Consider the following 10,745-nt stretch of genomic DNA (forward strand, 5'->3'; position numbering starts at 1 on the left):
ATAGAGAGGTTACTTTGAAGTACCTCATTTAAGTCATTGGTTCGTTTTAGTCCGTTTTGTCAATTTTATTTTTGTTTCGCTTTACGTTTTGTCAGGTTACCAATTTTATTCCAGTTTTATTTTTTATTTTACATTCTGGTCCCCAAAGAGGTCCAAAATTGCATTCCAGTCCCTTTTGTTCCTGGCCGTTTGATCTAGGGTTTCAGAATCCTGGATCAATCGTACGTCCCCTGTGCATCCGGATCTTGTGGTTATTGGGCTTGGGCTTTATCCATTGCTTTTACGTTTTTTTTGCTTTTTTTTTGTGCTATTCACACTGCTTTTTTTGCTACTTGCACCTGTTGCTTGCTCACCTTTTTTATAAAAATCCTAAAAAAATCCTGGTTGTTTCTTGGTATATTTTTGGCATTTCTATGGTGTTTCTTGCATAAAAAAAAATGTGTTAAAATGATATGAACTAATTCCATGTGTTTTTACACTTTTGGTATGCATTTTGCTATGTTTTGTTCTTGACATTTTGATAGTATGATATGAATGAATGATGCCTAATATGGTGATGAATATGCCTCTGGAAATGTGCTTATTTTTGTTGTGTTTGGATATGATTTTATGAATTTCTTGTTTTACAAGCAATAAGTGTTTATTTTTAGGAATAAAGTGGTAAATTTCTTTATGAATTTGGTGTGATATTTTGCTTGCACATGTCTCCATTAATTGCATGTCATGGCTTGAAACAAAATTTCTTTCAAAATTGCCATGATGTGATAATTATGGGTCACTAGCATCTTTAGATATCACATCAAATGTTTTTTTAGGTTTCTACCACTTTGTTACTTTTTCTTTGCCATTCTTATGCATTTCCTTTTGATTATTTCCTACTATCCTATGCTTCATTTTACTAACTATTTCATCTCATGTGTCATACATTTCATAGCATTCCACTACTTCCTCCACTTTCTTTAGCTTAGCATTTATTTTTGCAAATTTTAGTTCATTTGGTGATGTAATTTGTTATCATTGGTTTGTAGCTTGGCAAAGAGGCCATAGAATGTATTTAGGCAATTTTTGTAATATGGACTACGGACACTATGACGCACCGGCACGCACACACTCACCTTAGATGTATGCATAGGATTGTATGGTTAGATGAATGCTTAGGTTTAAACACTTAGATAAAAATCAACTTTTTTCTAAAACATGCAAATAACACTTGAAAACCTTTTTGAAAATAAAATGGAGTCAAAACTCCTTATTTCCCCCTTTATTTTCTTAAGTAAAATTTTCAATAAATCTTAATCCTCCTTGACTTTATTTTTGCAAAATGACTAATTTCACCTCACACTTTCCAAATCTTATGCCCTTGAGGCCTCTCATCTCCTTTCTTCAAAATCTCTTTTCAAACTTAAAATCAACCAACAAAAACAAAAACCATTTTTGAGAATGAACTACGAACGGTTTTGATCCCTTAAAAGGGTACGTAGGCAATGAGTCAAAACTCATCCAAGCCGAAATAAAAATCAAATTCTACTTCTTCTCACCCCCATTCTTAACTAATCACACTTTCTTTTTTACAAATAAGCAATAAAACTAAAGCGTAGAAATAAACTTAGGAGAGCGGTTCTTATGGAATACCATAATCGCTCCGGGTGCCTAACACCTTCCCGTAGCGAAAACGACCCCCGAATCTAGAAACTTTTTAAGGGTTTTTCTCCTTTTACCCTTCCCAAAAAAAAGAGATATCAACGGTCGAAAGGTTCAAGTCCAATTAATGGCTTGGCACCCAAAAACCATGATAACAGAAATGGCGACTTCACTGGGGATTGAAATTTTTTTTTTAGCGGGTCGCGCCTAGTTTTCCTTAGTTTATATTTACGCTTTGTTTTATTGCTTACATATGTGAATACTTGTTTACTTTCATTTGACGTGTGGGGTGAGAATATCAAAAGTCCTAACCCGGGCTGAGTGAACTTATGTTTAGGTAGGGATATAATCGACAATCCGATCCGGGGGTTGCCTCGTGTATTGGATTATGCGATCAATCTCACATAGCGGAGGCATTTTGAAGGTGATATTGTCGGCGTGTGTTGTCATGCTTAGGCACTTCACTTTCAATTGTTCGACGAAGCTATGAACCGTAGTTACCAAACCCATCCTAGCCTTTTTAGGACGTAGTGCGGTGGCTAAATTGAGTGTTGTCTCAAACTTTAGTCGTCACGCGATACTACACTCAAACTAGACCTTCTCACAAATAATCATGGAACGGGTGTCGTCCTGTACTACCATGATATATGGGAGAGAGGTTGCAGTTTGGGAACTGTGTTAGAACGTTGGTTACTACTATCCAAAGCCTTAGTTCACCGGACGCCGTGTCCATCCGTGGCCCTGTTACTTTGAATCTCAACCCACCTTGTTCTTTGTAACTAAACAACACAAATCATGCATACATACATTCATGCATAAACATTTTTCATGCATTCATCGAAGGGTTTAAACAAATGGAAATTCTTGTAAATAATCACAGGTATGAAGAAGACTAAGTGCTACAAGTTCAAGGAAGTGGATTTGGTTAGTTTGAGAGAGTTGGCACTCAAGGTCAAGAGTCAAACAGGGTTCCGACTCCGATATGGGGGATTGCTTACTTTGCTCCGAACCGATGTGGATGAGAAGCTAGTGCACACTCTAGTGCAATTTTACGATCCAAGCTTCCGCTGCTTCACTTTCCCGGACTTCCAGTTGGTTCCCACTCTCGAGGCTTACTCCAATCTAGTGGGTTTACCTATAGCCGAGAAGACGCCTTTCACCGGTCCCGGGACTTCTCTTACTCCTCTGGTTATTGCTAAGGATCTCTATCTCAAGACTTCCGACGTCTCCAACCATCTTATTACCAAGTCTCACATCCGGGGGTTTGCTTCGAAGTATCTTCTTGAGCAAGCTAATCTCAGTACTACTCGTCAGGATACACTCGAGGCTATTCTTGCTTTGCTTATCTACGGGCTCATTCTCTTTCCGAACCTCGACAACTTCGTGGACATGAATGCTATCGAGGTCTTCCATTCCAAGAACCCGGTTCCTACTTTGCTAGCGGATACCTACCACGCCATCCATGACAGGACTCTCAAGGGCCGTGGGTATATTCTTTGCTGCATACCTCTTTTGTATAGGTGGTTTATTTCGCACCTTCCGAGTTCCTTCCATGATAACTCGGAGAACTGGTCCTACTCGCAGCGGATTATGGCCCTCACTCCTAATGAGGTCGTCTGGCTCACTCCTGCCGCTCAAGTGAAGGAAATCATTATGGGTTGTGGAGATTTTCTCAATGTACCTCTTCTTGGTACCCGTGGAGGAATCAACTACAACCCCGAGCTTGCCATGAGACAGTTTGGTTTTCCTATGAAATCGAAGCCCATCAATCTTGCTACGTCTCCAGAGTTCTTCTTCTACACGAATGCTCCTACCGGACAAAGGAAAGCTTTCATGGATGCTTGGTCTAGGGTCCGAAGGAAGAGTGTGAAGCATCTAGGTGTGAGATCCGGTGTCGCTCATGAGGCCTACACTCAGTGGGTGATAGATCGAGCTGAGGAGATTGGTATGCCTTATCCAGCTATGAGATACGTGTCTTCGTCTACTCCATCTATGCCTCTACCTCTGCTCCCTGCGACTCAGGATATGTATCAGGAGCATCTAGCTATGGAGAGTCGTGAGAAGCAAGTGTGGAAAGCTCGGTACAATCAAGCCGAGAATCTAATCATGACTTTGGATGGTAGAGATGAGCAGAAGACTCATGAGAACCTGATGTTGAAGAGGGAACTAGCTAAGGCCCGGAGGGAATTGGAAGAGAAAGACGAGCTGCTTATGAGGGACTCCAAGAGAGCCAGAGGACGGCGAGACTTCTTCGCCAGATACTGTGATTCAGGTTCCGAGTCCGACGATGCTCCGACTACTTCCTATGCTTGAGGGCTTCATGTGTTTATTCCAAAGTCTTTCTTTTGAGAATACTATGTAGTTTTGATTATTTGCAAGATGTCCAATTTGTTTAAAAATCCTTCGATGAAAAAAAATAAGTCTTTCGCATTTGCATTTGCATATCATGCATTGGTCGCAAAGGCTTCCAAGTGCTCACTGTCTCCTGGTTCCTCTGCCGCAGTGTGAAAAGTGGCTCGTGCTCAGAGAGTTTACGAACCTGATAGAACCGATCGAACCAGAGAATACAGAAGAAAGAAAAGGGCTATGGAAGAAGAGAACACGCAGCTTCGTACTGAATTGGCATCTTTAAGGGAGGAATTGGCCAAAGCTCATGATGCTATGACTGCTCTGTTGGCTGCTCAGGAACAACCAGTTCCTGTAGTTTCTACAGCTGCAAATGTGACTCCTACCGTAACAACTGATCCCCGCTCTATCATGCCATCCGGGTATCCTTACGGACTTCCGCTGTACTATACTGCTAATACAGGGGCAGGGACCTCTGGTACTACCAACAATGGCCCAATTCCAGGGGCAAACTTAACTCCTGTTAGTACCGCCTTGACTCAAGCTGCAACAACTGTTACCGAGCCCATTGTGAATGCGGTGCCTCTATTTGTCCATGCTAATGCGCACCACGGGAGTATTGCCACAACCGGAACTATGGAAGAGAGAATGGCAGAACTTGCCAAAGAGCTCCGACGGGAAATTAAGGCCAACAGGGGAAATGGAGACTCCATTAAAACCCAGGATCTCTGCTTAGTATCGAAAGTGGATGTTCCTAAAAAGTTCAAAGTCCCGGAGTTCGACAAGTATAATGGGCTGACTTGTCCTCAAAATCATATTGTCAAATATGTCCGGAAGATGGGCAACTACAAGGACAATGATTCCCTTATGATCCATTACTTCCAAGACAGTCTGATGGAAGATGCTGCAGAGTGGTATACTAGTCTGAGCAAAGACGATGTCCATACTTTTGATGAACTAGCCGCTGCTTTCAAGAGTCATTACGGGTTTAACACTCGATTGAAGCCGAATAGGGAGTTTCTCAGGTCCCTATCTCAGAAAAAGGAGGAAAGTTTCCGGGAATATGCGCAAAGGTGGAGAGGGGCAGCTGCCCGTATCACTCCTGCTTTAGATGAAGAAGAAATGACCCAGACATTCTTAAAAACCTTGAAGAAAGATTATGTTGAGAGGATGATCATCGCTGCCCCGAACAACTTTTCGGAGATGGTCACTATGGGAACCCGTCTTGAGGAAGCCGTCAGGGATGGAATCATTGTGTTTGAGAAAGCTGAATCCTCTGTGAATGCGTCGAAGAGATATGGTAATGGACACCACAAGAAGAAAGAAACGGAAGTGGGGATGGTGTCAGCTGGAGCCGGTCAATCCATGACTACTGTTGCTCCTATCAATGCAACTCAAATGCCTCCGTCATATCCATACATGCCGTATTCTCAGCATCCTTTCTTCCCACCGTTTTACCATCAGTACCCCCTGCCACCGGGTCAACCTCAAGTGCCCGTCAATGCAATTGCCCAACAGATGAAACAACAGTTGCCGGTTCAACAACAACAACAACAACAGCAGCAGCAATATACCAGACCAACTTTTCCTCCTATACCGATGTTATATGCTGAGTCGCTTCCAACTTTACTCCAGAGAGGACACTGCACGACTAGGCAGGGCAAGCCTCCACCGGACCCTTTACCTCCAAGGTTCCGCTCTGATCTTAAATGTGATTTTCATCAAGGTGCCTTAGGTCATGATGTCGAAGGATGTTATGCTTTGAAGTATATCGTGAAGAAGCTCATTGATCAAGGGAAGCTGACTTTTGAGAATAATGTCCCACACGTCCTCGACAATCCTCTTCCAAATCATGCCGCTGTGAATATGATCGAAGTGTGTGAGGAAGCTCCTAGACTTGATGTCCGCAACGTCGCAACTCCTCTGGTGCCTCTACACATCAAGCTGTGCAAAGCTTCTCTGTTCAGCCATGATCATGCCAAGTGTCTAGGATGCCTCCGTGATCCTTTGGGTTGCCATGCTGTTCGAGACGACATCCAAAGCTTGATGAATGATAATCTTCTGACTGTCAGTGATGTTTGCGTGATTGTGCCAGTTTTTCACGATCCGCCTGTCAAGAGTGTACCTTTGAAGAAGAATGCTGAACCTTTGGTGATAAGGCTGCCAGGACCAATTCCTTATGTTTCGGACAAGGCAGTGCCATACAAGTACAATGCTACTATAATAGAAAATGGAGTAGAGGTGCCTCTAGCCTCCTTTGCCACAGTAAGCAATATTGCCGAAGGGACTTCTGCAGCGCTAAGAAGCGGGAAGGTTCGTCCGCCATTATTTCAGAAGAAGGTAGCTACGCCGACCATTCCACCAGTTGAAGAAGCAACTCCAACCGTGGTTTCACCCATTGCTACGGATGTGAACCAGCCAGGCAAATCTATAGAAGATTCGAATTTAGATGAGATTCTGAGGATAATAAAGAGGAGCGACTACAAGATCGTTGATCAATTGCTGCAGACTCCTTCGAAGATATCTGTATTGTCATTGCTCTTAAGCTCTGAGGCTCACAGGAATACCTTGTTGAAAGTGTTGGAGCAGGCTTATGTTGACCACGAAGTTACGGTAGACCGTTTCAGCGGCATAGTGGGAAATATTACTGCTTGCAACAACCTCTGGTTTAGTGAAGAAGAGTTGCCGGAAGTGGGAAAGAGTCACAATCTGGCTTTGCACATCTCGGTGAATTGTAAATCAGACTTGATATCAAATGTGTTGGTGGATACCGGTTCCTCTCTCAATGTAATGCCCAAGACAACTCTAGATCAGTTGAGCTACCGTGGGACCCCTTTGAGGAGAAGTACTTTCTTGGTCAAAGCTTTTGATGGATCTCGAAAGAATGTGCTGGGGGAGATAGACTTGCCAATAACCATTGGCCCTGAGAATTTCTTAATTACCTTCCAAGTGATGGACATTAATGCATCCTACAGTTGTTTGCTGGGAAGACCGTGGATACACGATGCGGGTGCGGTAACCTCCACCTTACATCAGAAGTTGAAGTTCATAAGGAATGGAAAGCTTGTTACCGTTCATGGAGAAGAAGCATATTTAGTCAGTCAGCTGACTTCTTTCTCTTGTATTGAAGCAGGGTCTGCTGAAGGGACTGCTTTCCAAGGTTTGACCATTGAAGGTGCAGAGCCTAAGAAAGCTGGGGCTGCTATGGCTTCATTGAAAGATGCTCAGAAGGTTATCCAGGAAGGTCAGACTGCCGGTTGGGGCAAGGTGATACAGCTCTGTGAGAACAAGCGTAAAGAAGGTCTCGGGTTCTCCCCGTCATCAAGGGTTTCCTCGGGAGTCTTCCACAGTGCTGGGTTTGTTAATGCTATCTCTGAAGAAGCCACTGGATCTGGTCTCAGGCCTGTATTTGTTACACCAGGAGGCATTACGAGAGATTGGGATGCCATTGACATTCCTTCAATCATGCATGTTTCTGAGTAATGTGTCTTGTTGCTTTAATGCTTTGTTTTCAAAATAACGATCCTCTCGCTCTGCCCAAAGCGAGAGTGATATTTTCTGTAAGGGCATGTTTGTTTCGGCATTGCCGTTGATTAATAAAACTTTGTCGTTTCTTCCACGACTACTTTTTTTAGTGCTTTTTCCCTTGGAAATAATGGTAATGCCAGAAAAAACCAAAACGTCTGTATTTTCTTATTAATTTCAAAAATCTGCATGAAAAAAAAAAAACTCTTTCTAAAATCATCCAATCATTATATGCAGGTTGAACCATAATAAACCCGTTGAACACAGTAATCCTACGGTTCCTCCAAATTTTGAATTCCCTGTGTATGAAGCCGAAGATGAAGAGGATGATGACATACCATATGAGATCACTCGGTTACTTGAGCAAGAAAAGAAAGCCATTCAGCCTCACCAGGAAGAGTTTGAGCTTATCAACATAGGTACCGAGGAAAACAAGCGAGAAATCAAGATTGGTGCTACTCTAGAGGAAGGGGTTAAACAGAAGATCATCCAGCTCCTCCGGGAATATCCGGATATTTTTGCATGGTCCTATGAAGATATGCCAGGTCTAGACCCTATGATTGTGGAGCATCGGATCCCCACCAAGCCTGAATGTCCTCCCGTCAGGCAGAAATTGAGGAGGACTCATCCAGATATGGCTCTCAAGATTAAGAGCGAGGTTCAAAAGCAGATTGATGCGGGTTTCCTCATGACAGTTGAGTATCCTGAATGGGTTGCCAATATTGTGCCTGTGCCAAAGAAGGATGGTAAAGTCCGGATGTGTGTTGACTTCAGAGACCTGAATAAAGCCAGTCCAAAAGACAACTTCCCGTTACCTCATATTGATGTGCTTGTTGATAATACTGCTCAGTCTAAGGTGTTCTCCTTCATGGACGGTTTCTCCGGTTATAATCAGATCAAAATGTCTCCTGAAGATAGAGAAAAGACATCTTTTATCACTCCATGGGGTACTTTCTGCTACAAAGTGATGCCGTTCGGCCTAATCAATGCTGGTGCTACCTACCAAAGGGGAATGACCACTCTGTTTCATGACATGATTCACAAAGAAGTCGAAGTATATGTGGACGACATGATTGTGAAGTCAACAGATGAGGAGCAGCATGTTGAATATTTAACAAAGATGTTTGAAAGGTTGAGAAAATACAAGCTGCGATTGAATCCCAACAAATGTACATTCGGCGTCAGATCCGGGAAGTTATTAGGCTTCATTGTCAGCCAAAAGGGCATTGAAGTCGATCCTGATAAAGTCCGGGCCATCCGAGAAATGCCAGCTCCACGGACAGAGAAGCAAGTCAGAGGTTTCCTCGGACGTTTGAATTACATCTCCCGATTCATATCTCACATGACCGCAACCTGCGGGCCGATCTTCAAGCTACTCAGAAAGAACCAGCCTGTTGTATGGAACGATGAATGCCAAGAAGCTTTTGATAGCATCAAGAATTACCTGCTGGAACCACCTATCCTTGTCCCACCCGTGGAAGGAAGGCCTTTGATCATGTATTTGGCAGTATTTGATGAATCCATGGGATGTGTACTTGGTCAACAAGATGAAACTGGAAAGAAAGAGCATGCTATCTACTATCTAAGCAAGAAGTTCACCGACTGTGAAACTCGGTATACAATGCTTGAGAAGACTTGTTGTGCCCTAGCTTGGGCTGCTAAACGCCTGCGTCATTACTTGGTGAATCATACAACTTGGCTGATATCCAGAATGGATCCGATAAAGTATATCTTTGAGAAAGCGGCCGTTACTGGAAAGATTGCACGCTGGCAGATGCTTTTGTCTGAATATGATATTGTGTTCAAAACTCAAAAGGCAATCAAAGGTAGCATTCTTGCCGATCATCTTGCTTACCAACCTCTTGATGATTACCAATCAATTGAATTCGATTTCCCCGATGAAGAAATCATGTATTTGAAATCAAAAGATTGCGAAGAACCGTTGATTAATGAAGGTCCAGATCCCAATAGCAGGTGGGGTTTAGTCTTTGATGGTGCTGTCAATGCTTATGGTAAAGGAATTGGGGCAGTCATTGTATCCCCGCAGGGGCATCATATTCCTTTTACCGCCAGAATTTTGTTCGAATGTACCAACAATATGGCTGAGTATGAAGCATGTATCTTTGGGATCGAGGAAGCAATTGACATGAGAATCAAACACCTCGACATCTATGGAGATTCCGCGCTCGTCATCAATCAGATAAAGGGTGAATGGGAGACACATCATGCTAAACTGATTCCTTATCGTGATTATGCGAGGCGTTTGCTGACATATTTTACAAAGGTTGAGCTGCACCATATTCCTCGTGATGAGAACCAAATGGCTGATGCTCTTGCTACTCTATCCTCCATGTTTCGAGTAAACCATTGGAATGATGTGCCAATAATCAAAGTGCAACGCCTTGAAAGACCTTCGCATGTGTTTGCTATTGGGGATGTGATCGATCAGGCTGGTGAAAATGTGGTTGACTATAAACCCTGGTACTACGACATCAAACAGTTCTTGCTGAGCCGTGAGTATCCGCCAGGTGCTTCCAAACAAGATAAGAAGACCCTGAGAAGATTGGCCAGTAGATTCCTGTTAGATGGAGATATTCTGTACAAGAGAAACTATGACATGGTATTGTTAAGATGTGTTGATGAACATGAAGCGGAGCAGTTAATGCATGATGTACATGACGGTACCTTCGGGACCCATGCTACAGGGCATACTATGTCAAGGAAGTTGTTACGAGCAGGTTACTACTGGATGGCCATGGAGCATGATTGCTACCAACACGCCAGAAAGTGCCACAAATGTCAAATCTATGCTGATAAGATTCATGTGCCTCCGCACGCTCTCAATGTTATGTCATCCCCATGGCCGTTCTCAATGTGGGGCATCGACATGATCGGAAGGATTGAACCAAAGGCTTCGAATGGTCATCGTTTCATCTTAGTGGCAATTGACTACTTCACCAAATGGGTTGAAGCAGCATCTTATACCAATGTGACCAAGCAAGTGGTAGCTAAGTTCATCAAGAACAACATCATCTGTCGATATGGTGTTCCCAGCAAGATTATTACCGACAATGGTACCAACCTGAATAACAATGTGGTGCAAACTCTTTGTGAAGAATTCAAGATTGAGCATCATAACTCTTCTCCTTATAGACCTCAGATGAATGGTGCAGTTGAGGCCGCTAACAAGAATATCAAGAGAATTGTCCAGAAGATGGTAACCACTTACAAGG

The sequence above is a fragment of the Medicago truncatula genome, chromosome 2, assembly GCF_003473485.1.
Source record: "Medicago truncatula cultivar Jemalong A17 chromosome 2, MtrunA17r5.0-ANR, whole genome shotgun sequence".
Lineage (NCBI taxonomy): Eukaryota > Viridiplantae > Streptophyta > Magnoliopsida > Fabales > Fabaceae > Medicago > Medicago truncatula.